At 38.2% G+C, this 27,534-nt stretch overlaps 1 protein-coding gene across 1 annotated transcript in view; it reads left to right on the top strand.

Annotated features, from left to right (window-relative positions):
• The window catches only part of RIT2 (Ras like without CAAX 2), a 177,317-nt gene that overhangs the window by 147,468 nt on the left and 2,315 nt on the right, over positions 1 to 27,534 (top strand). The window lies entirely within an intron of this gene.

Here is a 27,534-nt window from a genome sequence, read left to right as displayed (position 1 = left end):
TTTCCTTTCCTTTCCTTTCCTTTCCTTTCCTTTCCTTTCCTTTCCTTTCCTTTCCTTTCCTTTCCTTTCCTTTCCTTTCCTTTCCTTTCCTTTCCTTTCCTTTTCCTTTCCTTTCCTTTCCTTTCCTTTCCTTTCCTTTCCTTTCCTTTCCTTTCCTTTCCTTTCCTTTCCTTTCCTTTCCTTTCCTTTCCTTTCCTTTCCTTTCCTTTCCTTTCCCTTCCCTTCCCTTCCCTTCCCTTCCCTTCCTTCCCTTCCCTTCCCTTCCCTTCCCTTCCCTTTCCCTTTCCCTTTCCCTTTCCCTTTCCCTTTCCCTTTCCCTTTCCCTTTTCCCTTTCCCTTTCCCTTTCCCTTTCCCCTTCCCTTTTCCCTTTCCCTTTCCCTTTCCCTTTTCCCTTTCCCTTTCCCCTTTCCCTTTCCCTTTTCCCTTTCCCTTTTCCCTTTCCCTTTCCCTTTCCCTTTTCCCTTTCCCTTTTCCCTTTCCCTTTTCCCTTTCCCTTTCCTTTTCCCTTTCCTTTTCTTTTCTTTCTTTTTTTCCTTTTTTTTTTTCTTTTTTTCCTTTATTTTCTTTGTTATGAGAGGTACATATGCTCTCTTGCTTAATTTGAAAACTGAATACACTAAACACAGAATTCTAAAAATAATTTATAATTTTTGGTTTTGGTTTTTTTTTTTTTTTCGTATCTAGCTTATATGGTAGCAGGTACTTCATAAGTACTTAAAACATTAAGCAATTGTAATTTTACAAAATTATATATTAATCTATTCTTGTAATACCCTGAAAGTTTTACATTGCTTCATGGAAAACAAATGACAAGAAAAATGTCATTGCTAGAGAATAGGACTAATCTATATCCCTCGTTTATGAAAAATAAAGGGTGAAGACAGTTTTAGAGAGTGAACTCAAAAGTCATACATAATAGAAAAAAGGTCTCAGAATTGATTGAGATAAAAAGTGTCATTACTCACAGAATGCAAAGAGGGAAGTGAATTACCTAAGAGAAAAGCAATAACAAATATATTCTTATTGAATAAACGTTTTTTGTTCATCTCGGTAGTTTCTCTGTCAGTGATAACAATGAAAAGAACAGCAAAGCCTATGCAACAGACCTTTGGAAATGTCAATGCCTTGTGTACAGTTACTTAAGTGTTTTCTTCATCTCACTTTCTGTTTGACTCCTTGGGAAATCACTCTGTGTAAATTCCCAAGGGAAGTGTTTACCCTGGCCAGCACTGGGTGAAAAACTCAGGCAAATTGTGCAGCTGAACATTGCTGTTAACTCTTCCTCAGTAATCACAGTGAAAGCTGTGAAACAAACACATTTTAATTTCAGAGACAACATCTTTTCACGTGTGCCTATCCTATTTGGATTGAGGTCCCTGGGATTTTCTCTGAGATTTTTGCACATATGTTGCTGAAATGCAGATTATCTTCTATAACTTGTGCATTTGTGTTACTGCTGTGTTTAAGTCACTGTTCATATCTGAACCATGGGGTTTTTTTATACAAGCAAATTAAACTGGATCTGCCAAAGTCATACATCCCTGTATTCCCTGTAGAAATGAACCAAGATGCATGACACTTGCTAGTGCAGTAAATTAACAAAATTAATGGGAGATTTCCTCTTACCTTGTGAACCCAAAAATCCATCTCTTTGTTCACACTAGATTAGTTTTACTCTTTGCAAGTGGCCCATCCCTAATTTTACATTCTTCAAAGATAATGAATAATTCCAGACTGTAAATTTCCAGTACAGCACTTGAGCAGAATGCTCTCTGGGATTTTGATTTCAAATCTACCCTGAGACTTGAAAAGTTATTTTCATCAAATATATACTAGTCTCTGGTTCTGCACATATTTATCCTGTGTCTTCAGATTCATGACATATTTACTTTGCAAAAGCATCTCCATATAAATAAAACATAGAATATGGGAATCATCATAGCTCAGGAGGCTTGAATATTGTTGTCACTGTGGAAAAATCATTGGCTTTTTTGTGTCCAGATACAATTGGAGCACATTGTTTTCAGATGGAATAAAAAATAAAATATGAAGCTTTATCTTTGGCCAGTTATCCTTGCAGTGACCTACTACTTCAGGTATTGTTCTAAAGAGTATGAAGAGGTATAATAGAACATGTTTGTTTCTGAACAGGTGACCAATTTATTTAAAATAATTTTTATTTTATTCATAGAGTCACAGTGTCACTGCTTAGGGCTTGTAGGGACCTCTGACGATCATCAAGACCAATATCCACGTTCAAAGCAGATTCAGCTGCAGCAGGCTGCTCAGGGTTGTGTCCAGTTTTGGATGCTTCCAAAGACAGAGAATACACAACTTTTCTGGGCGATTTTTTCCACTGTCTGACCACCCGCACAGTAAAGCAGCATAGAATCACTAGGGTTGAAAAAGATCTGCAACATCATCAAGTCCATTTCATCCTGCCCTTAACTAGAAGTTCTTCAGATTCAGATAAATAAATAATGTTCTCAGGTGCAGCCAAAAGTATAAGAAATCTAGTTTTTCAGCAGTCAGGTTTTTAGAGTTAACAACTTTGATAACTTTTTTCTTTCATTACTCCATGCTGTAATTTCAATTTCTTTTAGAATGATATTGCAAAGGTGATAGGATAAGAAATCCATATTAATTCTTTATGTAAAACCCATGCAAAATCCTTACTCTAACAACCAGGTGGAAATTCAATCAAGTTAAGTTCTATATTTGCTTTTGTAAGTAACCATGTCAGAAAGAACTTGAAAGTTAGCAACAGTTCCAATACATGTAAAAACTATGAATGTGTGTGGCAGAAGCATAAATATGAGCAGATCAATAGGAATCTAACTTCAAAGGTGCAAGAAAGATGTATTTGTACTCTTTTATGGATGTAGAACAGCCCCACAATAAAAGTTCATCCCAGAAGATCAGTAAAATAAATTTAAAACCTGTTTAATTTGGAAAAAGAATCTCCAGTAAAACTGCAAAGTGCATTTCTAGTAAACTTCTAGTCTAATATATTCTGATACAGGTCAAGATTCTTGCACGTATTATTTTAACTTTTTCCATTATTTAAATAGCCCCAGAAGTGTATTTGTGTTTCTTTTGTCTCAAATATTACAAGATCTATTCCCTTTTTCCTAGGGCTGGATGTTGGATGAAGCATATTAAGTGCTAATTATAAAAGAAAAGGGAAGATTGGAATTATAAAAACAAAGAAAGTCATATGCTTGGTTTTCAATATGAATTTCTGAGTAGACATAAGGACATTAAAAATACATACAATAAAAATGGTGAATAAAACCTCCTAAGCTATCTTAAAAAGAATCTATTTTCTCCTATATTTTTCTTTTCTTTTTCTTTTCTTTTTCTTTTTTTTCTTATTTCTTTCATTTTTTTCCCTTTTTTCCCCTTTTGCCCTTCCCTTCCCTCCCTTCCTTTCCTTTCCCTTCCCTTCCATGCTCCCCATCTACTTAATTAGATATATTCCAGCAATGTGAGCAAAGCACCCCATTTTTAGATACAACAATCTGAGAAATGCAAAGCCACTTATTTGCACCCAGATGAAGAAATTTGATTTGATATTTCAGGATACAACAACATGACAGTTGTTATTTTCATGAGCATTCATAAAGATATAAATAGAGATGAACTTCTGCCTAGATTAGATAATTTCTTCAATAATTTCAATATTATATGCAATTAAGAATGAAGTCACTGCAGCTTACAAACCTGTACAAGGGTACCTTGGGTCCTTAAAAGAGCAATTGAGGTGTAAGGTGAATTCACTGTTCTGTTCTTAATAAATACAGGCAGCCAGAGCTGATTATGCTATTAAATTACTTAAGTCCTGAAAGGTCATGGGATCAAAACAGATATTTGCATTCTTTATGTATTCTGGATCAAGGGTATTCTCAATATAGGAACCCTAGTTGAAATTTAATCTAAGTATTCTATATCTCAGAAGGCCTCTGTGGCTCAATTCATGGTCAGCTCTACAGTACAGAAATAACCTTGCATGCATAAAGCAGAAATATGGAAGTTTAAGTGAAAAATGTTAAATGACATCTTCTGAAAGACAGAGGAAAATGAAATAATGAAGCACACTAAAATTTAAGTACTTAAATACCAGGCTGAGGATCCAGAAATTGTAATTGTTTTTTCCTTCGTTATCTAAGTCTTTTTTATTCAATATATTAAATTATAGGTAATGAAACCTTCATGAACGCTTACTTTCTTACAGAGATATAGGTACATTTTTGCTGAGGTTTTTTTTTCTCCTTTCTGCTGTACTGCAGTCTTGAAGGCAATAGATAGTATTTTTTTGGTTCTCTGTTATCCTGCAGAGAAAAGAATCTGTATAATAGCATTACAGCCCAAAGTGGTCCCAAGTCTGTAATAAGATTCTAATGTTGTTTTTGTGCTTTCAGGTCATACACCTTTTTTGTAGGGGTAAATTGTCAGGATCATCTTGTGCTTTGGGGAACTCAAGTTATCTTCAGTATGATTTGAAAATTACCACTAAGCAAGGTAGAGGAAGCTAATTCTTGTTCTCTGCTTGGATACTGTGGAAGCAATAAACAGATACAAAGCACCACCTCCAACATTTCAGCAAGACCCAAATTGCTTTCTGTTTAGTTACTTTTCCATTGCCTTGCTTTTCACCTTCATTTTCTCTCCCTTCCTCCCTCTTCCTGAAAGTGTGTGTGTGTGTATGTAAGCACATTTAAAAAATTGTATAATATTGCATGTTTGCAATAAAGAGGTTGTAAAAGTTCTTAGAGTGAATTTAGTATTAGAGTATAGTCAAAAAGCCTGTTTAAGACTACCAATATCTGAATGTTTTCCAGATATCCAGATCACATCCTAAATGTGCATTTTTATTGATGTGCTTCATGTTTCATTTGTTTAAGAATTTTACTCATTTGAATATGAATATGAATAAGTGAAATAGTTTTTTTTTGTTATTTAGGTACAAAAAAGTCTTGTATAATTTGATTAAACATCCAGAATAAGGATCTCACTTTCACTTACTATATTTCTTCAAGGCAAAAATAGGGGCGGACAGAATTCAAAACTTGTGTGAAGCAATTTTTTTTTCTTTATTTTTGGGGTTTATTTGTTGTTTTGGGGTTTCTTGTTTTGGTGTTTGGTTCTTTGGTTTGGTTTGGTTTGGTGTTGGGGTGGTTTTGTTTGTTTGTTTGTTTGTTTGTTTTTATTTGTTTTCCTTCTATTTTTTTTCTGATGTAGAGGAAAAGCCCTTCCCAAGCACTGTGCAAACTCTAAGGGACATGTAAGTGCAAACGCACTGAGAGGAGAGGCAGTTTCGTGGCACACAGCAAGATCTGGTGTAGCATCTGCCTATTGAAACCTTCAAAATCTTTAGAGTACACAGCCACCTCCTAACTCATCTCTGCATAACTTTTCTTGGCTACCTAACACAAGCAGGTATAATAAACTCTATGATTTTAACATTGTTTTTGGCATTAGACTCATGCAGTGCTGTGCCCAGGTCTGGGCCCCTCAGGACAAGAGAGAGATGGAGCTCCTGGAGTGGGCCCAGAGGGCCACAGAGATGAGGAAGGGCCTGGAGCATCTCCCTGCTGAGGAAAGGCTGAGGGAGCTGGAGAGGAGCCCCAGCTGAGAGGGAAGCCCATCCCTGTGTGTCCCTGTGTGCAGGGAGGGGCAGAGCAGGGCCCAGGCTCTGCTCTGGGGCCCAGCAATGGCACCAGAGCCACAGGCAGGGACTGAGCCCAGGAAATTCCCCCTGGACATGAGGGAGAACTTCTGTCCTGGGCAGTGACCGAGCACTGGGACAGGTTGTGCAGAGAGGGGATGGAGTTTCCCTCACTGGGGATATCCCAGACCCCTCTGGACACAATCCTGTGCCACGTGCTTTGGGATGACTCTACTTGAGAAGGGAGTTGAGATCAGAATGATCCTACTGTTATTCCTTCCAACCCAAATCACTCTGTGTTTCTGTGAGCTTGAACTTGAGCTTTAAACTAACACTTGTCCCATATCATTTTACTCCCAATAAGAAAAGGACCTTCTGCATCATGGTATTGCTGCAGCATATGTCTTCCTAGGAGAAATCATCAAGGTGCCATATTTTCACAACATATCATTTGTAAATTGCTTGACAGTTATTTCTCCCATTATTATTTATCATGCTTCACTCCTCATAAACTGGAAAAAAAAGGGTTTATTTTCTGGTTAACAGGGTCTTAGAAGAAGATGTCTCTTGATAAATGACAGGATATGAATCAGGGTATATTGCACATTGTGAAATATTTTGCCATAGTAAAAGTGCAACAAATAATAATTCTATCAGTTTTATTGGATATTGGTTGTTCAGTCTCATATGTTAAATGGATCTGGTGCAGCAACTATCAAATCTAGTGTAGCTGTAAAATGCACATTCCTAAGCTTTCAGCACCTGTTTTTATAGTGAACGTAGGGATAAGACAAAAATACTTTAAGAAGGCAGGGGAAACAGCTGATAGTGCATACCTGGAGTGAGGAAAAGTGCCAGAGACTTAAAGTAAGGATGTGCTTCATAATTGCAGATACCAGGCACAAAAACTTCCCTGGTAGAAACAAAGTCTATAGTAGTGTCCACAGTTAATTCCACAAAAAGGGACTGCCTCTGCTTTTAACTAAATAAATGAGCAATAATAATAACAAAAGCAATAGCAATTAACAATACATTTAAAATAATAAATAATAATAAATAAAATAATAAATTTCAAGGTCTCCTGAGTGGAAGACACTCTTGAGAACTTCTCAGAGATCTTGCATGGATTGATTAGTGAGTCTGTACATAACCATGAGCCATCCCAATGCCTGCAGCTCTCCTCTGTCCCCTCTGCCCCAAAACAGCCCTGAGCAGCAGGAAAGCAACAAATTACAGCCACCTAAACACCTTCCACGAAAATCCAAGGCTTTCCATGGCACACAAAAACCATGATGCACAGGAAAACAACTCTCAATAGGATGTCCATGGGAGATTTGAAGGAGCGCAAGGCTACAGGCTACTTCAGAGAGGTATTATAGAGAAAAGGACCTTTCTTTGGGATACAGGGGAAGTTTATCTACATAAATCTAGGGTTAGAGAATAGTCTCTGGTCTATTTTACTTATTGAGATAGATTTAGATGGGAAAAGTAATTTCTCAAACAAAAAACTCTAGCTGACAGACAGTCTGGATAGGACAAAAAATGGTTAGCACAGTTTGTTCCCTGCCTCAGGGGCTGCCTGACGTAGTCACAGGACGGAACTTTTGTGGCCACACATTAGCAATAAAATGTTGCCATTCTTTTCATTTGAAAGATTTTGATAATGGAGATACTGCCCACTATAAGCAATTTCATGAAGTCCCCTGCACCAGCTCACCAAGCAGCTGGAGTTGGTAGATATTTTAAAAAACAGTTATTACTGCTGGGAAAAGATGAATTCATTTTTTACCTGAAAGCTATTCCCACACCTCAGTGGTTGCGAAGGATTTGAGCAGGAGACTAAAGGAAGAAAATCTCCGGTATACACATCAAGAGCAACGTGTATATAGCACATTATATAGAAAAATGAAGAAAAACCTCAGCTTACAAATTGTGCTGTGATGCAGCCAGCGTATTTATTGTCCTCTTCTAGTATCAGCTGGCTACTACTGCAGAGAAGATACTGGCCTTGGTGAAAAAGGATAGTCAATCACCACTGCTCCTTCTGTGCTTTCCTCATTTGTGCTCCAGAGAAATGCAGGGAACATCGCCAACACCAAAGGCAGCATCTCAGAGAGCAAAGTCAGACACGTGCACTAGAAAAACCCAAAGGGCCATACACCAGCACAGCAACTGAGATAAAGAGATCTTAATCTCGTGAAACACTGTTTACAGAACACAGTGACAAATTAATTTAAAGCAATATGGAAGCCAGTGGAGCGCTCCACAAGGAGTGAGGAGAAATTTTTTAAAATTTCCTGCCTTCATATAGACCTTTTTCTGTGAATTAAGTGGATAGTTTTTCTCTTTGTGTCTTGCTCTTGCTCATTTTTCTTTTCTCTGGCCTCTGAAGACCAAGTTGTCCAGTCTCAAGGCTGTGTCTTCTTATGGAGTATGAAATCCTAACACAGGTACAGTCTCCAGACATTACAGCAGTAAGAGATCTACCCATCTTCACACTGTGCTTTGATTTGGAATTGAGTTGTCCCTACTTCAGTTTTCCAGTACTACTCTGGAAAGTAGTATTGGAAGGAGTACTTTTTTGACTTCTAGAACAGTTTCTACATCACGCTGTATTGAATTAGAATGGGTCAAAAAAAAAAAGTTATTTTTTCATTTCATAAAATATATATCATCATCCCAGGGATGAGGCCTGAAGGACACATATTACCATGAGACACTTAAAAGAGCTCAGTCTATTTGCCTTATTAAGCAGAAGCTTGGGGGGTAGCTTGCTTTCTGAGTTTAAATCCCCCAGGGGAAATAGAAATGTGGGCAAAGTCTTTGCTACATCCAGCACTGAAGCAAGCAGCAATGCCTGGAAGCTGAATTAAATTGCAGCTGAAGCCCATTCAAACTTGAGAAGAGGCTCAGCCTTCTCTGCTGTGCTTGACCACTGCAGCGTGACACCCCAGAAACTGCAAATCTTCTTCCTTCTTTTTAAAGTGCTGAGATGAAACTGGAGAAATGAAAGTGTAGAGCCTTTGTGTTACTCTGAAGGAGGTCTTATTAGTTAATTGTACTTTAAAGCCTGAAAATATTATATATTATTATGTCCATATACAATGTGCATTTGAGACTCTGTTAATGAGAAAAACACTGAAGCAGATTATAAATTTGTTGGCAACTCTATTTAATATTTGACTAGAGGAACCCATAGTAAATAAATAGCTTCAATCTGAGGCTTAATGAGTCCAAAAGAGAAAAGTGCATCAGTGGAAAGGGCTACTTACTGGGATCATTATTGTTATTGCTGTAAGCACAGTCATAGAGGTCAAAATTTACCACATTTTTCTTTGTGGGAGAGAGGCTTTGGCTTTGAGGGTGATTTTTGCAAGTCTTAGAAAGCAGATCTACAGACTGTTAAGAAATTGACTCTGACAGGCTACATAAAATAGATAATTTTGATTTTTTTTCAGCAAGAAAGCAGCAGCTTACTTTCTATAAGCACAATGTCTCATAAAACACCTTTTGATGACTGCTTCATCTGATAACCACAATTACTGGCAATGGGAAATGGAGTGTGACATGTTTATATGTAAGAACAACTAAGCAGAGCCAGATATGATCTACATTACCTCTAAAATACTCTTCCTTTTTTTTTCCTAGTGCTGCATGACACCAAATATCTAAAAAGGTGTGGGGAGGACAACCAGCCTGTAAAAACTAAAATTATTTAAAAAACAATTTAGCTTAATGCATCACAAAGACCACATAAAATAGAAAGAAAATATGGTAAAGGTTAAACCTTTTCTAATAAAAGACTTAAAATTACAAAATTGCTACCTAATAATTTCATTGTATTACTTTTTTCAACAATATACATGGCACCACACAGCCAAATAAATTCAACTGTCTTTTTGACCTTTGGCTAGTTAGGTTTTCTGTGGGTGACTGATGGCTATCATTGATTTTAAAGTTATTCTGATGATGTGTGTGTGTGATATGTGGTTTGATTTTCAAAAACACCTCTTGTTGGCCTCGCTCTTAAGTACTACAGGTCAATAACACAATTGTAGTGGGAGTAAAGTTAAGTCGCCGATGAGTAAATGAGGGGGAAAAAATCTATGCACAATAGATTTTGAGATTTTTTTTCAGGGAATACTTAGAAACCATCTTCTGTCTAGAGCAGGCAGTTGAATATGACCTTTGAAAATTAAGACCAGTCAGAGGTTCAGCAGTCTAACAATTTGAGATACTCAAAATAGTAAATTTTGAAAGTACTGTCCAAGGCACTTGGAAAAAAAATTAAAAAACAATATAATACGCTGAAAATGCCTGTTAAATTTTGCTTCAGTAATGAGAAGGAATTGTAATTATATTCTCACAGAGCTGAACTCACCTTGCATGAATTTCAGGGAAGGTAAATTATTCAGAAGGCATGGTATTCTGAAGAATGGCTAGGCTTGGTAATTATTTTAGCAATATGCTACTTTCTAGCACAAAATAAAAGGAATTATGTTACTGAGACTATATTAGATAGTGTGGTCAATCAGTAGATTTATGGATCTCTGGGCACCATGGGACAACACAGTGTAGCAAGGACTGGCAAGGAGGTTAAACTGCTTGGGTGATGGCTTTTAAATTCATCTTTCAAAAGATGTGACTCTATTTAGGCATCACAGAAGCACTGGAACTCACTGAACCATCCTGAGCATACACCAGCACAGTTTGTAAAAATGCTGTGGAAACATCCTGGCGTAGAGCCTTGTACATTCCAGCCCTGACCTCATTATAATTCCTGTATTCCCTCCAACAAAAACCATCCAGCTTTGGCAAATTCTGCCAGCTCAAGGTGGCTTCATTGCAGAGGCCCAGATGAAATGCCAGGTTTATTCCTGGGGGTGAACCAGGCAAAACGACGTTTGAAGGAGAAGGAAATACTCCAATACCCCACTTAGTACGTGGTAGGACATCCACCCCATGGGATAAAGATAAAGATGGGGATTCCATTAACTCTTCAGGTAAACAGGTGTGACATTGTACTCTGCTTCACTGTGGTGGTCGCCACTGCAGCTGGAATGCTCAATTTAATACAGCTAATTTCTAATTTATTTTTTTAAAGGATCACTGTATAGATCAAAAATTATTTTATTTCCTTCTATCTAATGCTCATTATCCAAATATGCTTTGGATACTCATAATTACATTTGACAGGTATTATAAGACCATCATATGCAACAGGTTGATGTAAAACTTGATTTGATATCTACAGAGTGCTCTGAACTTGAAAGGAGGTGTGCCATACCACATATTATATGTGGTGCATGGAAGTGTTCTAGAACAAAAAAACATGCTAGGAATTTGCTCACGACTTTTTATCACTTCAAGGACAGTGTTCACATTCTTAAATATACCTTAAAAAAAACCCACAAAACAATGCAACACTTAGTTTCAGAAAACAAACACACACATTATTTATCTGTCTTATGTCTTAGCAAAAATGAAGTATAGCCAAATATTGGCCCAAATTTGGATGGTAGTGTCTCAAAAAGTGGCAAAATAATATATTTAAATAACTTAGCCATAACTGTTGGATTTATTTGTTGGGTTGCTCTGCCATTTTTTACTTCATTTATTGCATAATGGAATTCAGGGTAGTGTAATTAGAACAACATTACAACTGTGTTGCCAGAGGCAAACAAACATGGTAGAGATGCTTAAGGGAGATAAAGAAAATGCTAATATTTTAATAATGTTAAAAAAAAAAAAACTAAAAAATGTCAGGACTGGAGCGGTGTTCACGGATTTTCTTTCTGTGTTAAAAGAGTGCTTCTCACATATATGGGGTAGTCACAGCTTTAAACACATAGATTTTATTTCCGTGGGTTTTAGTGCTGGGGAATGTGACAGAGTTGTTTCTGACAGATTGCCCTGAGCGTATATCTGATCTTTCCAACTGCTGCCTCTACGGTTCACTGAGAGGAGATCAGAAGGCCTGGGGTTGGCAGGTGGCAATGCAGAGCACACAAACCACAGGGTTGTCTTTCACGGCTTTTTTTTTTTTTTTTTTTTTTTTCCCCAATCCTTTTTTTTTTTTTTCCTCCTCCTCCCCACCCTCGCCTTATCACTGACTTTCAACAGTTTGGCCTCTCCATCTCCCCATCTGCTCCATCCCCATCTCCAAAAAATGGCAAGCCTGTGCAGTTAATTCACAGAGAAGCCTGAAGGCATTGGATTATTGGAATTAAAGCTGTGCTGCCGACCAGCCTGGGTCTTGAACCAGGCCCCCCATAGTGCTGGGAGCCAAATGGAGGGCTATTCTCAGAGTGGGGTGTCTGGAGCAACACAGCTTTGTGGCTCCTTGCCAAGGAGCATTTAGTCTCTGTCAGCTCAGTATTTTCATGTGGAAAGCAATGCCATTAGACTATTTTCACTCAATGTAGCTGGGAAGTTATAATCACACATTAATAAAAATAGGGAGAGTCATCCAGCATTTCATAAATCAGCTTTTTCTCCACTATGTTCTGCACAACCGTAACAGATGGGTTAGTTGAGATGGGCCAACAGAAATGGGTGATTTACTGGCAAAAAAATTATGACAGCTGGATTGCACACATATAAAAACCACACACATTCTTAAATTTAAGTAACGTTTCAGAAGGAGAGGATTTGGTTCTGACCCCACTAGTTGGAACTGGATCTAGCCCTAAGGATATTAGGCATTACCCTTCAATTTGCTGATCTTTAACTTTTCCATTAATGACCTAGGCATAAAAATGCAGGAGGTTCTGACACAATTTGCTGATAACACAAAGTGGGAACATTTTCTATCTAGAAGAGACAGGATTATTGAAGAGGAAAAGCTGTGTGACCCAGAGGAGTGATAGAAGTGGAATTAAATGCAATTGTAAAAAGTGCAAGGCCATGTCCTTAAGGAGTAATAGCAAGGCTGTTTACTATAACACATCAGTTTGGAGGCAGGAGAGAAATCTTGGATATATCAGCCACATGCTGGGTGATTATAAACTACAAACATCATGAAATTCTGCATAAAATAAATGCCACTTCAGAAGAGGCATTTGGAGTGATTTGTTTATCAGGAACATGGAAGCACTGAAGGTATTATAAAATATACAAGTGAAAACCCAGTTAAGATTAAGTGTAGCTGTTTATTGATGATGATGGAAAATTCAAATTGGAACAGATGCAGAACATGTGTATCAGGCTGGTCCTATCGTAGAAAATTACAGAAAGTTTAATTTCTTTAGCTTAGGTAAATGAAAGAAAAAGTGTGATAAAAGCACACGCATATGCTGATAAGAAGTGAAGGAACATAAAGAATTGTCAGGAAGAACCATTTAAAACAAAGGACAATGATAGAACAATATCTAGTGGCAGCTTACTGGCAAGGAACACATTCTGCCTAGAAGTTAGGTGACGATTACTGACTGACTCATGACAGTACAGAAGCTCCAGAACACTGACAAAGATATGGAGCACAAACCTCTCTCCTCTCCTCTCCTCTCCTCTCCTCTCCTCTCCTCTCCTCTCCTCTCCTCTCCTCTCCTCTCCTCTCCTCTCCCTCCTCTCCTCTCCTCTCCTCTCCCTCCTCCCTCTCCCTCCTCTCCTCTCCCTCCTCTCTCTCCTCTCCTCTCCTCTCCTCTCCTCTCCCCCTCTCCTCTCCTCTCCTCTCCTCTCCTCTCCTCTCCTCTCCTCTCCTCTCCTCTCCTCTCCTCTCCTCTCCTCTCCTCTCCTCTCCTCTCCTCTCCTCTCCTCTCCTCTCCTCTCCTCTCCTCTCCTCTCCTCTCCTCTCCTGTCACTGATATTCATCTCTCACTCTCCTGTTACCAGTGTATTTGACTTGCTGACCAGGTCAGAAATTCTGAACCAGCTCAGAAATTCTTTTATGGGCTGCACCTAAGACAGCTCAAAAGATCCTTAACCAATACAAGAAAACTCGTACAACTGATGGGCAGCGTTAAACATTTGTAGTTTCTATGGGTAACCTTATTGATTTCACAGCACTGCATGACTTACAAATGCAGAGAACACCAGCAACTGAAAAGGATGTGAGGCAACATCAGACATCTAATCCCTAGAAGACCAAAGAAATTGAAAACTGTTAAATCCTGTTGTTGATGAGCTGTAGTGTAATTTTCATTTAAGCCATTTACTCATCCCATAGATACAAATTTTCTGCAGTATACAGTGTGTCCCACCGTCACATTATGGAGCCCAAAGTTTAGTGTATGTTCCAGAATAAAAATAGTATTGAAAGGTGGATAGAGATCAAACTCATTCATCTTTCACCAGAGACATCAGAGAAAAAACAACCATTGCCATAAATGTCAGATGTACATAGGAAAACAAGGGCAAATCAACCCTTTTAATGTGGGTAAAACTCAGTGTCCAGAGCTGTATATGATGAAAAGGTGCAGTCATTCTGGATATAAAACAAATTTTCTCTTGGATCATCTTACACCATCTTTGCTAAAAGCTCTTCCTTTCTTTCACTGTGTCCCTGTTCCTACCCTGTTTTTATTTGTTATGGGCAGGTATAACATCTGCTCAGAGATGGGTCACTGCTCATTACCAGACTGTTTCTTTAAGGTCTGGACTAAGGTGAAACAGCATTTGTTTTCCATTTGCTTCAGGAATTTTGCTTTATTTGTTCATGTCCATATGGAAAGGAGAGTTGAGTACTTCTACTCTATTTTCTGTGTCTCAGGTTGTGAGACCTTCTTTCTCATGCCATCAAGGCCTGCCTTCCTTGACAACATGCAATCTACTCTGGATTTGCACTCTTTTTGATTAAAAATCTATTAAGAAAAAAGGGTTTGAAGTACCTAATCAAGTTTTTAAAGCGTGATATATAGTTAGAAAAAAAGAAAAGCAAAAAACCAGAAAGGGATAAAGCAGAAATCCAGGGGCACAAAAACTCAGATTGTGGTCCAAAATCTTTAATTTGTACAAACTTTTGCTTGTATTTACTTACATGGGACAGAGGTGTCCCTTGTTATGCTCATCTTAACTCATCGGTTGCATTTTTATGTACATTCTTTGAGCATCCTGGAAAGAAGCTTCAGTGAGGTTGAAGCGAAGGATCTCAGCTGGTGAGTGAAGACTCAGTTTACCTGTTAGAGCTAAATCGATTATTCTGATTTTCAGTATCTTTTGCCTCCAGAAGAAATGGATGGTGTGTTTATGAAACAAACCCTCCCAAAACACCATGTCCAGGCACATGAAGGATAAGAAAGTGCCTGGGAACATCTAAAACATGGATTTAAAAAAGGAAAATCTTGTCTGAGAACCTGAGTTCTGAGATGGGTTTCATGACCAGACGACTGACTCTGCAAATGAAATAAATGAATTATGTTTCCCTTCAATCTAAGAAGGCTTTCAAATCAGTCTCACACAGTGTTATTGTAGCCAAAGAAGTGTATCTGAAGTACTGTGCCTGTTTAGGGGTTTACAGCACCAGAAATAACTTGACATAGTGAAGTGAGTTCAGCAGAAATCCCCAAGATGGTCTTGGGGTAGAGCTTAAAAGAGGAACAGAAAAGTCTGAGACATCTGAGCTTGTGGATTGAAGGGAATCTCATTAGTCTTAGAATGAAGACAAAACCAATGGAGATGGGCAGTGAAATGATGAGAAAAGAAAAAAAAAATATTTGCAGAACAAGAAAATATGATTAATTACCAGTTTGATTTTTGGGGTTTGTTTGGGCTTTTTTTTTCACAGGAGTGGTCAGCCAGTGAAACAAACCTCCAAAATGGCTGTGAGATTTCCTTCCTTAAAAAAAGGAAGCTCAAAACTCGGTTGAATATTACATGAGTGATCTGTCCCAGGTCGACCCATTATGAGCAAGAACTTGCATCAGGTGATCTACAGAGTTCTCTTCCATACGAAACTATTCTGTGATTCTGATTTCTATACATCTTTTAGCAGAAAATATTTAATTACATCTTAAAAAATATGTATCAACCATAGCAACTGCGTCTTCTTTCTGAAACGGGGACTACATTTACTTTTCCACATCTTTTTCTCAAGGATATTATATCTGCCCTACTAATATCCCTTTCACCACATAAAACAAAACTTTACCAGGCCGTTGTCATTTTCCAATCTGTTTAATAACATTCATCTCATTTCTACAGGTAAAAAAATAATGGGGTGATAGCACGTCCTGAATTGCTGGTGACAGTCAGTAACTGTTAAGGCTTCAAGCATTTAGTGTTTTTCACCAGCTGTTGCTTTTAGCACCAGCAATTTTGTTCCCCCAAATCTACTCTTATTTATGCATTTAAGAAAATTAGAGAAAAATAGCCATTAGGGAAAAGTAAGCAAGCTTGTTGGAAAAAAAAATCCCAAATGTGTTGTTATCTGTCTTTGTCACTGTCACAAGTTTGCTGATGGCACCAAGCTGAGCAGTGAGGTCACACGCTGGAGGGAAGGGATGCCACCCAGAGGGATCTGGACAGGCTGGAGAGGTGGGACCATGTGAACCTCATGGAGTTCAACAGCACCAAGTGCCAGGGGTAATCCAACACAGAAATACAAGCAAAGCAGAGAATGGTTTGAGAGAAGTCCTGGGGAGAAGGACTTGGGGGTGATGGTTGGTGAGAAGCTCAATGTTACCCAGCCACATGCCCTGGCAGCCCAGAAAGCCCAAATGTGTCCTGGGCTGCATCAAAAAAAGTGTGAGAGTCTTGGAGCAATCTGGTCTAGTGGAAGGTGTCTTGCCCCTCTTGCCCAAGATGATTTTTTTCAGTCCCTTCTAACCCAGACCACTCTATGATGATTCTGTGATTTTCACTCCATAGCCTGAGCTCTGGTGTTGCTCATTCAGGCATGGAAGTCAACCTGCACAGGTTCCAGATTTATGTAGGAGCCACTGGGACTATCAGTGATTAAATACTGATAATATTTGATCAGCCAGATACTCCTGAGAAACTATATCTTTCTTACCACACTCTTAATACTATTGTTTTAATGTATTATTTGAATATGCAACCTAATGTATTATTTTCATAGCATTATTTATCATATCTTCTGTGTTATCTGTTTCCTGTCTTTAATTTTCAACATTTTTTTCTCATTTTCACTTTTTTGTCTATGGAGGGATGCAGAAGAAGTTATTCACTTGGCTGGTTACAGCCCACCATTTTTTCCTTTACAAAGAATTCCAAAAACCCTTTAGAGAAGGGTATCCTGGCTTGCAGCATCTACACATTCTGAAATGTTTTTCTTCACATTCTGAAAGGTGTTTTTCACCTTTTCACAGCCTTTTCCAGAGCCTCTCCAGACTGAAAGCTTGAAATGAATCAGTGGCATGAAACATGGGAAATAAATAAATGTCAGAAACCATTTATAATTTGCAGAGGATCTAATGCTGAATGCCTCCCAGTGCTGAAGGGACTCTTTAGAATGGTGTTTTGTCAGAATATACATTGAGGTTTTACTGAAAGGCCAACCTTGTCTGCCAGATTTAATGAAAAGGTTCAACCTGGTCCCAGCAGCATTTGTGGTCTGTGCGTGTTTGTGTGTGCAGATGCATATTTACACATGTTGCTGGGTAAACTGAGCTACAGCTTTGTCAGTGCTGGGCTGAAAAGTCTATTGCTCTGGGTAAGAATATGAGTTTATCAGTTATAATAATGATTTGGGCTCACAGGGTGTATTAGCATAGTAGTTTTTATATATAAAGAGTATCTGCATAATTGGAAGGATACATCACAGATAGAAGAGGTTAAACAGATGCTTCTAGCAAGGAATTTCTTCCATTTTGTTTCTTAAGACTCTATTTTCTCATTCTACCCTCAAGCTAGCATAATAAAGATGTAATCTGTCTTCCTCCCTGCCACCATCCTTCCACCTTCACTCTTCTGCTTCTCTCTTTGCTTATTATATCCTTTCTTTGAGGCAATAAATAAAGAGAAGTATTCTTCGTTTGGCTTCAGAAAAAAAAATCTAGGAAAAAACTCTACTCATTAACCCTTAAGCATCACCATTGCTCAAGTTTCTGTTAGTAAAGAATCCAACACTTCTTGGGGATGTAAGCAAGAAAGTTTGGTGCTATATTACACAAAGTTAAGATTCTGCCAGCTATCAGCTGCCACTTTGGTTACTTTAGGGTTCTAAGTTTTATTACAAGTCAAAACCCATGGGCAGGAAGGAACCATGGAAGTGTAATCCAAAGAAAGTTCCCCCTGAACAAGGAGCTTGCCAACAGGACAGGTTAACCACAGATACATGAACAAGTTTCCATGGACACCATCCCACTCCATGATCTTAGCATGCTGCAAAAGTGAGGTAATTTAAGCAAAGTTAGCAATAAGAGAGCTTGCTATGTCTAATTAGCTAAATGTGTTCTTACAGCTCTTTCTACCCACCATTTAGGACTTTTAATTTTTCTCTCTCTGCACATTCATGTCTCCTTTTTATCCCCTTTACGTGCTATTCCCCAATCTCAAGTTTTTGTTATGCATTGTCCACATGGCAGGTGTCATCACATGATGGAGCTTAATGCTCCTTATTCAGCTGTCACTCCTGGTTTGACATTCCTGTATCATGGGTCTCTCTCTTCGAATGTTCCCCTGACCACAAAAAACTACTCTTCTCTTCCTTGAAGCTCTCCTTTCATCACACTGGAAAGGAGCTGAAAAAGAAAGCCTCCACAAAGCTCCCATAATTTTTTCAGTCAATTCATATTCTGCAAAAGTGTAAAATTTTCCCTGAATTAGTATTGACATGGGGAAGATCAATGCCATTAGTTTAATAAAGACACTCTGCAATATTTCCTGTAATGAGATTGTTTGACAGACCTTCCTAATAAACTTCAAAATTACTAAACCCTCAAAATTAATTACACATTCCAGGACAAACAAACACAATGATTCACCACTCCCATTTTCTGACAACTCAACCCCATATCATTGCAACCAGTAATTTTTCCTTTAAAAAGAAACTCATGTAAATCTTCATTTCATTAGATTGATTAACTTTTTTCCTTTAAAAAGCAACTCAAGTAAAAGATGGAAGAGTGAACCATTATTCTGTAGACTATGCATAAGACACTTTGATACCTCATATATTTTAGCATGTGCTTGCTTCAGTAAATGATTTCTTAAAAAAAAAAAAATCTATTTCAGTCCAAGTATTTATAAATCTATTGCAAATTCTTCTTCTGCCTCCCTTCTGTCAAACACTTCAGCAGCCTGGACAGGATCCCTGAATCCCAGCAGACCACAACTGAGTGGAAATGCAAGGAGGAAGGAGAGTTTCTTGCAATTTTATTTTTACTGCCAGAAACTTAAGATGGTGTTCCCTGTCTGCCTGCAGTCTGGATCTGAGAGTATGTTTAGATTTGAAAACTGTAGACCAGAATATATGTGTGCAGCACTCAAAAGTGATGGAAAGCAGTGTGTGCTGTTAAGACAAACAAAACTCTTTACTGCATTTTTTTTTTGACCCTTTTATTCCAGTGTTGGAAACTCATATCCAGCTCAGGCAAAAGGTTCAGAACTTAATTCCAGTAGTTTGTCCATGTGTCTAAAAATGAGACATTTAGCTAACCACAGGCTTTGGCTACTTTAGTTCAAAAGATTATTCTACTTCTGTGAATCAATCACTAATACTTTGGTTGTGGGGTGTTAATTTTTTTATTCCTTAATTTAAAGTTCTTGTTTGCAGCCATTTATATATAAACATGCACAAATAAATATACATCTCTTTCTTCCTCTTCCTTGATTTGCATCTAGGTGAACCAGGTGCATTTTAAGTGAACCAGATTCCTTTCTGGTTCACTTAAAATTTCTTGAATCACATTTTTCAGTCTTTGGCAGACTGAGGAAAATAGAAAACTGAAAGCAGACCCCCAATCTTCCCTTCTAACTGACTCCTTCTTTATTGTCTCATCTTTTCTTGTCAATTGAGGGACAAAATATTGCTGTTAGAGACAAAGTTATATAATACCAGTGAGATTTGCAAAGGTTACCAGGAATTAAGTTTATTTACTCAGTCCCCAGTGTGCTTAGTGCTTGTGTCCTGATGAAGAACTGGAGTGGGAATTTAATGCCTAACACATAACTGTAAATACCTTACAGAGTTTACAGATAGATAAAAGATATGGAGGCTGTCTCTACTGGACTGATAGTCAACTTGCGCTCACAAAGCAATAGAAACCACTAACAGTGTTAAAATAAGAGTTGAATGCCACTAATTTTCTATTTGTCTAAAAAGAAGTCCAAAATGTACATTTGCACCTCCTTTTATATGTACTTTTTTTAAACAACCGTCTGCTGGTAACAGATGATAATTGATTTCTTGTTGCTTAAAAAAATTGAAAAAAATCCTTTCTTGTGAAAATAGCACTGCAATTCCTAGATTTTTTCCCTTACTAAAACCAGCAGATGTCCATGTGAAACTGATGCAGAAATGTCTTCTTTTTGCAACCATCTTATGGCCATCTATGTCTTCAGCTGAGCGTTGCAATCAAAGAACCTTTAAAGATGATGGACAATTTAGACGATTGTCAGCTCTCTGAAAAATGCTTTGAGCAATTGACCTGAACTTATTCATCTTGAAGACAGATGCTAAAGATTTAACACTTCCACATTCTCTTCAAATTAGACCCAGAGCTATTGCTGACTGATGCAGGATCATGTGGCTTTGAGTATCCAATTCAGTCAGATCCTGAGGCCATCTCTTTAGAAACACTTCCTGATGTAAAGATGCTTTAACCACACATCAATCATGATTTTGACAAGATAAAGTCAAAAGGGTACAGTCTGTAGTAGAGAAGAATATCGTCAAAATTCTAACCTGCAGACAGCACCCTGATTCTGCACTGGTTCTTGCATGAAATGAGATGTTGATTCAGTTATTTAGCATTGCATCTGTGAAATAATGAAGCAACATTGTCATAAGTTGGAAACAATACACCAAAACGTGTGCTTTGCTAGATTTGCAGCTAAGCAACTGCAGGAAGGATGTTTATCCTTATTTCAAACTTTTGCCCAAAGCAGGAATGAAATTACCTAGAGAAGTAGCAAGAATATCCTGGATCCAAAAGGTAGGAAAATAATAAAATTCCAAAACTAAGAGAAAGACTAGACAGATACTAGTAATCTTCATCACAAAAGATGCTAAAAATATTCAGAAATTATTCAAGTGTAAATGGAATCTAGAATTTTTTTATGTATGAAAATGCATGAGAGATATATTTAAATAAAATAGGTAGTGTTAGCTTAGAGTTTTCTTGCAAGAGTGTAGAAATTACTAAAACAGAGAAAGTGTCAGTCTAATCTAACAGGGTCAATAGTAAATTGCATAAGAACAATTGTTCAGTGATGCTTCATCAGATTTCTTTCAAAACCCCTTAACAATTTGCTGTTCTCTTGGATCAAATAGAAACATGCTTCTTCTGTGCTCAGAACAGATTTTAAGTAGTGTTTCTTGTCACACCTTTGTGACTAACCTGGTGAGAAGTACATCATCTAGAACAGATAATCTTTCTGGTTTTGTCTAAAAATTTATTTTTGTCCAGACTATTAAATGGCTTTCCTTTTGAAAAATGACCAATTAATTTTACCATCCCACACTCTCCACCCTTCACCCACTAAAGATAATGCACAAAGATCATTACAGAAGAGCTGGACAATTTTATTATTTTCTGCGTTGTTAAAGCTGCATTTTCCTTCCTGTCCATTCCTTCCTCCCTAAAGCAAAGACCAAGTTACAGGAAGGGAAGGAATATCTGAGCCTTTGTAATGTGAATTTCTTCAGAGGCTGAGCAGCTGGGGATGAGATGCGCATTGCTGGGCCATGTGCTATTTCCATGGCATCCAGGCTCTTCAGGGCACAAGTTTACACAGCAAGGCTTTATCTTCTCCTTGGCCCAGTCTGCTTATCCTGCCTACACCCGTGGCCATTCAAGGACCCCCATTCTGGTCACCAAACATGCTTTAGTGTGAAGCCAGCAAAAAAGCATTGCAGAGTGACAAGGCTAAAAGGAGAACTCTTGGAAGACACACCACTCTAGAGGGGGAGAAGGAGGAACAGAACTAATTACAACATCTTCATGATAATAAATAATTCTTCACGATAATAATTAACTCAGTCTAGAATGCTAGCAAAGCTGAGCTTGCAGAATTGCCTCCGTGAAGTCAGAGTAAGTTCTCTCATGAATGCTTTGATATGAAATTCTCCTTTAAAGTTTCTCTGCCATGTTACATATTAACTGTGCAGGCTCCTGAAAAGAATTTCTTACCCAGGGACTGAGGAGAAAAAGTAAGGTGTACTTGCTTGGTTTAATGAAAAATGCTGGTTTGTGACAGCAGAAACTAGTTGGGAACTCCAGGGGATTCATGGCCAAATCAAATGGTTAACTGCAGTGTTTGCATTTGGGAAGGGAACCATGCATGAAGGTTAAAATGCCTATGTTTTCAGAAGAAAAAGTTTCAGCATTATACTTCTAAGCAGTAATTCAATTTAAAAGTTAAAATTCTGCAAAATGTTTGATGTTGAGGGAGATAGAAACAAGAGGTTTTAACAACAAGGATTTCCATTTAACATTTGAATTTTCTGTGCACATATTTAGACCTGAAACATGGTCATATTGAATGTCTGGCCACAAAAGGTCACACTGGTTCCACACAAACTCTAGTCTTCAACATTTTTTTCAGACTAAATTGATTTTGAATTGATCTTGGTTTCCCCCCTTCTTTCAGAAACGTCAGTGCTCAGTGGCGAGAATATGATAGGCAGCTTCTAAGTGCAAAGATCTGAAGAAGGGTAAAATGCCTTGGAACACTTCTTTCATTTTCTTTTAAAAAGATATTTCATGACATGCATTATGTGAACAAATAACAACAGTGCGGCTTGTCTTAAGAAGACAGAAAGATTGATTTTTCTTGGGTTTTTTATGTTTCTGCTCATGTTTTAAACCCCAGACACTGCTGTAATAGCTAAGTGTTTGAGCTTTGACCTGAACAATAGCATTTCACACTTGGAAAGATCCCTATTCCAGCCTGTAGGAAGTCTCTGCCACCATGCCTCTTGATACTTGTCCAAAGGAAAAAAATAATAACTGTCAAAACTGATGTAGGTATAATGGAGCTGCTCTTTGGTTAGTGGTTTGCACCACCACATGTTTCTCAAGACACAATTCAAATATTTACTGTGAATGCCTTTGGCTGTAAGAAAGGCAGGTGGCAATATAGAGGCAGCCAGCTCAGCCTTTGCTGGACACAGGCCTATCCATTGAAATAAAGAGCTTTTCCCTGCTCCAGGCAACAAGCAGTAGTATGGGTGGAAAAGGCTTCAAGTTGACCAGGGAAGGCTTGGATTGGATATTAGTAAAAATGTCTTCGCTGAAAGGGTTGTCAGGCATTGGAACTGGCTTCCCAGAACAGTGGTGGGCTCACTGTTCCTGTAGACGTTCAGAAGGCAGGGTAGAAGTGGCACTTCAGAACGTGGTTTAGTGGTGGGTTTCACACTGTTGCATTAACGAGTGAATTTGATATTAGAGATTTTTTTCAACTTAAATTACTTTGTGATTGCATTGATTAATGAGAAAACACAGTTTTTCTGTGTTCTGTTCTAGGCATAAAATTGGTGGTCAGTGCTAGGATTAAAAAAAAATCACTGCTGATGTCAGTCAACACCGATTCTTTCCCATTTTGTTGTCCAGGATGGCATTTTTTTTCTAGACCCATAAGATTGATTTTTCTCTTTTTCTTTTGGCAAAGTTACTTATTAGAGACTGAGGAAAAATGTGAATACTTTTGATCTTCACAGCTCTTTCCTTTAATATGCTATGGGTTTACACCTGTAGCAAAAGCTTATTGTATTTGTTCTGATATGCCAATGGAATGGGCTGTGATGGGGAGGGACCCAAACATGTGTGTGGACTCTTTCTGGTTGCCTGAAACCGATATATAGGTGCTAATAAACAACTTGGCACCTGGTTCTTCTTTTCTGGGATGGGACTTACTGAGAAACAGAAAAAAAACCACCAGACATGAAGGGGAAGGATGTCAATCTTTCTTGGACATTACTCATAATTTTTCCTTCTCCAGTTCATTACTTTTCCTATTCCTTTTATTATTTACTGTTTACTGGTGCAAACAAGGATGCTCGATATGCTTCTGCCATCCTTATTCATTATTTTTCCTTACAACTCTCATAAATTATTGACTGTCAAAAATGCAAATCTTGATCAAAACCAACAGAAATTCCTCTTATTTCCCTCAGTGGAATTTAGATGAGCACACTGTTAAGCAACATGCATACCCTTCTGTCTCTGATCTAGACCACGTGCCTTCAGAGAAAAAAAATACTCACAGAACAAGGTTTTTGGATATAAAATTATCCAGAATTATATAACTGAGTTATATGATGACAACCAGAGTAGAAGTCTGTAACAAAAATTTAGGCAAATCTTTGCAATGCTTAGCACTCCACCTGCAGCTCCCAGGTTTCTCCATGCCAATCCAGAGGTCCCAGTTATGAGAGGAAAACTGCAAAAGCCATCTGAAGTAGACCATGTTGCTTCATGGATGCAGTGATGAAATGCACAAGCAGAAATGCATTGCTTCCCTGCCTGAAGACCCCCACTAATTCATCCAGAGCCAAGCAGCTGACTCTGATAGCGAAATCTCCATCAGTGAAATCCACTTTGGGATCCTTCTCATGCTGCCATGACCAAAGGAGGCAACAAAGCTGAACACAATATAGTCTGATCCTGATGGAGATTTTCCAGCACCTGGCAGTCCAAGGGCAGAGGAAGACTATTGATCTGTTTAATTTCTGCGCATTTTCCATCTCAGATACAAGTATTCGTGTATTCTTGTGTGCCCATGGGGGCCAGTGATTGCCAGTGCCTCCCCACCCACCCCCCAGCCCAGGTGGTTTTGTGCAGGAGCTGACCTTAGTGGGGAGCTGACTGTCATAAAGATGGCAGCTCATCCATCACAGCTTTCATGGACTGTCAGCATTGCATTTAATCACACTTGTAATTTTCCAGGGGAGGTTTGCAAAAGCCACAAACAGAATCCTAATGCTATATAATGAGGTTTGCAGCCGGTGCTTCCCCTCAGGAGGAAGCTGGGCTGTGTTCTAGCTGCCCTCAGCTAAGCAGAGATGAGAAATTCCCAATTCAGCCTACAGTCCTGTGTGCTGTTCATGTGCTGTTGGAAGGGGTATATCTTGTCTAGACAAGATTCAGTTATATGTTGTCACTTGTATATCTTCCTTCTCAACTCACATGTGCTGTCAGAAAAGGGCATTCAGAATCCTGCACTTAGAAAAGAAGACTTTTTCAGCCGCTAACACATCATATCCATGAGGCTTCATTCCCCTTTTATGGATTTGGGATATCTTGCTCATTGGCTGTGCTGCAAGCTTCAAGCCCTTCTGTAAATGCTGACCAAAAACCCACCCAGAAAATCACAGTTTTTAAAAGTTTGAACAATACTCAGGAAGCTTCTGACAGCTCTGAAATTTTCATTTTTCATTATGTTCACTACACCTATCTTCCACATTCATTCCCTTCTTGAGGTTTAGCAGCACAGAAATGAGCTAAGTTGGAATCAATATGACCAGAATTATACTCTTGCAAACAATGCCAGATTCAATCAAGAGGGGTTACTCTAAGGATGAGATATAAAGCTCTGCTTCCCAGATATATATTCAATAGAACGACCTCTCTCCCTGACCTGTCTGTCCGTGCCATGCTGACAGATCATATCTTCCACTGATACAGACCCATGGAAGCTGCAATTTGTCAACAAGTCCCTGGGCTGTGCAGATCTGGGATGGATTTCTACAATATCGTTTCTCTTCTGGCAATAAGATGGGAACAGGCTAAATCCCTGTAATTATGTGGGCCTCAGTCACCTCATCAAGCTTTATCCCTTTTTTCTCATTCCATAGGTGTCTAGCCTCTTGACCGAATGATGAAGCAGGAGAAAAATGTGTATTTTTTTCTCTAGACATCTCTTTATATTTACAGATTCTTCAGCAAACATATTAGTTAAATTACTATAGTTATATTCATTGGTGCTGGAAGCAGTAATGATAATTATTACAATGTTATATTTTAAAAAAATATGTTTTCAGCCTTGAAGCTGAGAAACATCAGCTAATCATCCTGAAATTGTTTGTGCCAGGTGTCCTCCTCCTGCTGAATTAGGTCTTAAAATTTCACCAAAGCAGTTAGTCAGCTCCTGAGGGCAAGACTTAAGAAAAATGCCATGCTTTGAAATGAACTATCACCATTAATAACTTTAATGCTCTCTCTGTAATTTGGCAGGCAACTGGAGTCCAAAACCAAATTTTCTTGCTTTTTAAAGAAAGTCAGCTAAGTTTGGCCAAGTTGCTAACTTCCAGCCACAAAGATATGGGGAGAAAGTTTTTCTGCATGATTTAATTCTCCTGAGTATTATCCATTTCTCACAGCTCTGAACAGTCTTGTTTCATTGCAGAGCATAGAATGTCTTCCCTGCAGATATTCTTCCTTGTAGGATGGAGAAAACATATTTTTAGTCTGACAAAAGGAAAAAAAACCAAAAAACAAAGAAAAAGTCAAACAAAGGAGGAGCAAAGTGGGGTAAAGACTAGAAATTCACATAGAAAAGGAATGGGCAATTTTTATATTAGAGTATTATTGTGCTGACACCCTAATTATTTTTACAACCTTGCCATTATTTAACATAAGGATATTTTGGTTCATGTGGATTTTTACTTCCTTTTAGGTAATGAATGTATGAAATCTTCATTGAAATGCATCTCTGTGCAATCATTTGCTTAGAACTGCAACATTTTTGACAAAATAAAAAAAAATCTTCCTTCAGCTCAGATAAGGCATAGCAAGGAAAAAAACCTTCATTATAAGGTCCAAAATAAACCAAAATAGTCTTCTATCCAGACAATCAATTTCTCAATGGTGCCCAATAGACATATTGAATCATGCATTTTGCTTACACAGCTGCCCAGAGAAAAACAAGGACCATATTGCTACCCATCTCTTTCCAAAAAGGTTGGCAATTATAGCACTTGGAAAGTGGTAACCATCTTTTATTTTGTCAGGAAGTATTATTCAGGTTGGCCTACAACCTCCCAGCTTACCCACACAAAATTCTTAATTAAATTAAGATTGTACCTGGAGCATAGAGGCCTGATCCTTGCAAATGCTCCAAAGTTTGTGACTCGATGCAAAGGGGGTGGTGAGAAATTCCGAGGTCTGCGTTATGCAGGTACATGCTTGTGCAGATTTATCTCCAGGCTGGAATGAATCAATTTTCTGTTTCATCCCAAATCCTGTTTCTTACCATCTCCAGCCTTACAGATAAGTGGAATAAATGCAACGAGGTGGAGTCATAATTTAATCATAGAGGGCATTTTCGTCACGGCAGGTATGAGAGAGAGTACTTGTATCCTGAGTCACATGGCTTTATTTCCCTAATAAGGATAAATGGCATTTTGAGTGCATGAAGCTAGAAATCAGAAAACAACCAAAACAACAAACCCAACTAAAACAAAACACCAAGATAAGTCTTGTGGCAGACAGTAGCAATTGAGACTTTCCATAGCCTATTATGTAGCCTTTCACAAGGCCATCTCAAAATATTTCTTTGACTTTTCATAAAGATGTTTGGAAAGTTACTTGAATAAATCATGATATGCAAATGTAAATAAAAACAAAGCCTGGGATTTCTGACCTAGAATTTGAATGTACACCATACATGCAATTCATATAATTCATTTATTCAGATTTATGTCCAAATACTGAATACTGAAAAGAAAGGTCAGTCTATTGGGTGGGAAGCTGGGTTAACATTTAGAAGCTCACAGGGTTTGTTCTGTGTTTTTCTGTGGACC

This window comes from Camarhynchus parvulus, chromosome Z, assembly GCF_901933205.1.
Source record: "Camarhynchus parvulus chromosome Z, STF_HiC, whole genome shotgun sequence".
NCBI lineage: Eukaryota > Metazoa > Chordata > Aves > Passeriformes > Thraupidae > Camarhynchus > Camarhynchus parvulus.
This window is presented reverse-complemented; position numbering and strand designations above follow the sequence as displayed.